Consider the following 5,000-nt stretch of genomic DNA (forward strand, 5'->3'; position numbering starts at 1 on the left):
TGACAAAAAAGAAAACACACACACACAAAACAAACATTCAGAACGAAAAAAAAAAAATCTAAAATAAAAAAGGCTTTAAGCACAATGTAGCCAAGCAAAGTATATGTCAAAATTATAAATGAAAATTTTAGCAATCGTGAAAATGCTTCCAAAAAATGTGTAAACAGGAAAGACTCAAGCGCTGACCGATCTGCAATGGCCTTTGAAAATACAGAGAACTGTAGCCCTAGCTTCGAAATAGAGATGTAAAACATTTTGGAGTTATTAACTAACGTAAAAAAGAAAAAAAAAACACAATAAAATGGTTACGGATGAACAAAAGGACAGCGTATTGGAAAAATAAACAATGGTGGAAAAAACATTAAAGTGTCGAACACAAACACAGTCATGAAAAAAAAAAATTAGTAAATGAGGAGAATTAAATATAACGCAATAAAAATTGTGGAGAAAAAGTGAAGGAAAATCCGCATAGATGACATGATAAAGATGAATTACGTGAAAAGAGAAATGGTATAAAATTAATAACGAGTGTAAGGCAAAGCCACTACAGGTAAATACAGCAAAACGTGAAAGAAACATGTTATGCAGGAAACGTAAATATACGAGGAAAAGCCGCTGAAGAAGAAGCTGAAGAAATTAATGAATAACGTATGAAGCAAAATAACCGATAAGGGCCTTAGAATACACTCCATTAAACTGTACAAGCTTCTTGAATCGGTTTGTGTAGGTCTGAACCGCTAACAATACGCTACCCAGTTCGACTGCTTATTTGCCCTGTTCACTTGTTCTCCTGTTCTGAGAGGAAGCCAAATATAGGTCATGGCAATACGATGCTTGCCCTGAACCGCGAAGCAGCTTAACAGCATAATAAAGAAGGGGAGTATTCATAAACAAAGCTCTCCTCTTTCTTTTCCCTTTCTCCCCTCTCTCTCTCTCTCTCTCTCTCTCTCTCTCTCTCTCTCTCTCTCTCTCTCTCTCTCTCTCTCTCTCTCTCTCTCTCTCTTCCTTCCTCCCTCCCTCCCTCCTCTCTCTTTTTTAAAGTGGGGTCCCGAGATCCTAGAACCCCCTCCCCCCCTCCTCCCCCAACTACCCATCCTAAAGCGTTTAGGATTTGAAAGTGTAGTCGATCTCCCGATGCCTGGTAGGAGGAGGGAAGGTTGGAGGGGAGAGGAGGGAGGGAGGGAAGGATGGAGAGAGAGGAGGAGGGAGGGAGGGAAAGGAGGAGGGAGGGAGGGAGAGAGAGGAGGAGGGAGGGAGGGGAGAGAGAGGGAGGGGGGGGAGGGAAGGAGAGGAGGAGGAGGGAGGGAGGGAGAGAGAGGAGGAGGGATGGAGAGAGAGGAGGAGGGAGGGATGGAGAGAGAGGAGGAGGAGGATGAGAGAGAGGAGGAGGGAGGGATGGAGAGAGAGGAGGAGGGAGGGATGGAGAGAGAGGAGGAGGGAGGGATGGAGAGAGGAGGGAGGGAGGTAGAGAGAGGAGGGAGGGAGGGAGGGAGAGAGAGGAGGAGGGATGGAGAGAGAGGAGGAGGGAGGGATGGAGAGAGAGGAGGAGGGAGGGATGGAGAGAGGAGGGAGGGAGGTAGAGAGAGGAGGAGGGAGGGGAGGGAGAGAGAGGAGGAGGGATGGAGAGAGAGGAGGAGGGAGGGAGGGAAAGGAGGAGGGAGGGAAGGAGAGAGAGGAGGAGGGAGGGAGGGAGAGAGAGGAGGGAGGGATGGAGAGAGGAGGGAGGGAGGGAAGGAGAGAGAGGAAGGAAGGAGGGAAGGAGAGAGAGGAAGGAGGGAGGGAAGGAGAGAGAGGTAGGAGGGAGGGATGAGAGAGAGAGGAGGGGAGGGATGGAGAGAGAGGAGGAGGGAGGGATGGAGAGAGAGGAGGAGGGAGGGATGGAGAGAGAGGAGGAGGGAGGGATGGAGAGAGAGGAGGAGGGAGGGATGGGAGAGAGAGGAGGAGGGAGGGGATGGAGAGAGAGGAGGAGGGAGGGATGGAGAGAGAGGAGGAGTGGGAGGGGATGGGAGAGAGAGAGGAGGGAGGGAGGGATGGAGAGAGTGAGGAGGGAGGGAGGGAGAGAGAGGAGGGAGGGAGAGAGAGCAAGGAAGGAGGAAGGGAGGGAAAAGGAGGGAGGGAAGGAGAGAGAGCGGAGGGAGGAAGGGAGAGAGAGGAGGAGGGAGGAGGAGGGAGAGAGAGGAGGAGGGATGGAGAGAGAGGAGGAGGGGAGGGATGGAGAGAGAGGAGGAGGGAGGGATGGAGAGAGAGAGGAGGGAGGGATGGAGAGAGAGGAGGAGGGAGGGATGGAGAGAGAGGAGGAGGGAGGGATGGAGAGAGAGGAGGAGGGAGGGATGGAGAGAGAGAGGAGGAGGGAGGGATGGAGAGAGAGGAGAGTGGGAGGGATGGAGAGAGAGGAGGAGGGAGGGATGGAGAGAGAGGAGGAGGGAGGGATGAGAGAGAGGGAGGAGGGAGGGCGTGAGAGAGAGGAGGAGGGAGGGATGGAGAGAGAGGAGGGAGGGAGGATGAGAGAGAGGAGGAGGGAGGGATGGAGAGAGAGGGAGGAGGGAGGGATGGAGAGAGAGGAGGAGGGAGGGATGGAGAGAGAGGAGAGAGGGAGGATGGAGAGAGAGTGAGGAGGGAGGGATGGAGAGAGAGGAGGAGGGAGGGATGGAGAGAGAGGAGGAGGGAGGGATGGAGAGAGAGGAGGAGGGAGGGATGGAGAGAGAGAGGAGGGAGGGATGGAGAGAGAGGAGGAGGGAGGGATGGAGAGAGAGGAGGGAGGGAGGGATGGAGAGAGAGGAGGAGGGAGGGATGGAGAGAGAGGAGGGAGGGAGGGATGGAGAGAGAGGAGGAGGGAGGGAGGAAGAGAGAGGAGGGGGAGGGATGGAGAGAGAGAGAGGAGGAGGGAGGGATGGGAGAGAGAGGAGGAGGGAGTGGATGGAGAGAGAGGAGGGGAGGGAGGGATGGAAAGAGGAGGGAGGGAGGTAGAGAGAGGGAGGGAGGGAGGGATGGAGGGAGGGAGGGAGGGAGAGAGGGATGGAGAGAGAGAGGAGGGAGAGAGGGAGGGAAGAGGGAGGGAGGGAGGTAGAGAGAGTGAGGAGGGATGGGAAGGTAGAGAGAGGAGGGGGGGGAGGGAGGGAGGGAGGTGTAGGTGCGAGGGAGGAGGGAAAGAGGAGGAGGAGGGAGGGAGAGAGAGAGGAGGAGGGAGGGAGAGGTAGAGAGACGAGGGAGGGGAGATAGAGAGAGGGGGGAGGGAGGGAGGTAGAGAGAGGAGGAGTGGGAGGGAAGGAGAGAGGAGGAGGGAGGGAGGGAGAGAGAGGAGGGAGGGGAGGGAGAGAGAGGAGGAGGGAGGGATGGAGAGAGAGGAGGGAGGGAGGGATGGAGAGAGAGGGAGGAGGGAGGGATGGAGAGAGAGGAGGGGAGGGAGGATGGAGAGAGAGGAGGAGGGAGGGATGGAGAGAGAGGAGGAGGGAGGGATGAGAGAGAGAGTGAGGAGGAGGGATGGAGAGAGAGAGGAGGAGGGAGGGGATGGAGAGAGAGGAGGAGGGAGGGATGGAAAGAGAGGGAGGGGAGGTAGAGAGAGGAGGAGGGAGGGATGGAGGGAGGGAGGGAGGGAGAGAGGGATGGAGAGAGAGAGGAGGAGGGAGGTAGAGAGAGGAGGAGGAGGGAGGGAGGGAGGTAGAGAGAGGAGGAGGGATGAAGGTAGAGAGAGGAGGGGGGGGAGGGAGGGAGGGAGGTAGAGAGAGGGGGAGGGATGGAGAAAGAGGGGAGGAGGAGGGAGGGAGGTAGAGAGAGGAGGAGGGAGGGGAGGGAGGTAGGAGAGAGACGAGGGAGGGAGATAGAGAGAGGGGGGAGTGAGGGAGGTAGAGAGAGGAGGGAGGGAGGGAGGTAGAGAGAAGAGAGGGAGGGAGGATAGGATGGAAGGAGGAAGAGAGAGAGGAGGAGGGAGGGAGGGAAAGGAAGGGAGGGGAGGGAGAGAGAAGAGAAGTGGAGGGAGGGGAGGTAGAGAGAGGAGGGAGGGAGGGAGGTAGAGAGGAGGGAGTAGGGAGGGAAGTAGAGAGAGGAAGGAGGGAGGGAGATGAGAAGAGGAAGGGAGGAAGGAGGAAGAGTGAGAGGAGGAGGGAGGGAGGAGGGAGGTAGAGAGAAGAGGAGGGAGGGAGGTAGAAGGAGAGGGAGGGGAGGGAGGGAGGTAGAGAGAGGAGGAGGGAGGGAGGTAGATGAGAGAGGGAGGAGGGAGGAGGGAGGTAGAGAGAGGGAGGAGGGAGGAGAGGTAGAGAGAGGAGGGAGGGAGGGAGGTAGAGAGAGAGGAGAGGGAGGGAGGGAGGTAGAGAGAGGAGGAGGGAGGGAGGTAGAGAGAGGGGAGGGAGGGAGGTAGAGAGGAGGAGGAGGGAGGGAGGTAGAGAGAGAGGAGGAGGGAGGGAGGTAGAGAGGAGGAGAGGAGGAGGGAGGTAGAGAGAAGAGAGGGGAGGGAGGTAGAGAGAGGAGGAGGAGGGAGGGAGGTAGAGAGGAGGAGGAGGGAGGGAGGTAGAGAGAGGAGGAGGGAGGGAGAGTAGGAGAGAAGGAAGGAGGGAGGGAGGTAGAGAGAGGGAGGAGGGGAGGGAGGTAGAGAGGAGGAGGGAGGGAGGTAGAGAGAGGAGGAGGGAGGGAGGTAGAGAGAGGAGGAGGGAGGGAGGTAGGAGAGAGGAGGAGGGAGGGAGGTAGAGAGAGGAGAGGAGGGAGGGAGGTAGAGAGAGTGGGAGGAGGGAGGGAGGTAGAGAGAGGAGGAGGGAGGAGAGGTAGAGAGAGGAGGAGGGAGGGAGGTAGAGAGAGAGGAGGAGGGAGGGAGGTAGAGAGAGGAGAGGGGAGGGAGGGAGGTAGAGAGAGGAGGGAGGGAGGGAGGGGAGAGAGAGGGGAGTGGGAGGTATGGAGAGAGGGGGAGGGAGGGAGGTAGAGAGGAGGAGGAGGGAGGAAGGAGGGAGGGAGGGAGGGAGGTAGAGAGAAGAGGAGAGGGTGGAGGAGGGAGGTAGAGAGAGGGAGAGGAG

At 57.2% G+C, this 5,000-nt stretch overlaps 1 protein-coding gene across 1 annotated transcript in view; it reads right to left on the reverse strand.

The window, feature by feature from the left end:
- LOC113811680 (cytochrome P450 3A29) overlaps positions 1-5,000 on the reverse strand; it is a 19,564-nt gene that overhangs the window by 6,996 nt on the left and 7,568 nt on the right. The window lies entirely within an intron of this gene.

The sequence above is a fragment of the Penaeus vannamei genome, chromosome 25 (genome assembly GCF_042767895.1).
Source record: "Penaeus vannamei isolate JL-2024 chromosome 25, ASM4276789v1, whole genome shotgun sequence".
Classification (NCBI taxonomy): Eukaryota; Metazoa; Arthropoda; class Malacostraca; order Decapoda; family Penaeidae; genus Penaeus; species Penaeus vannamei.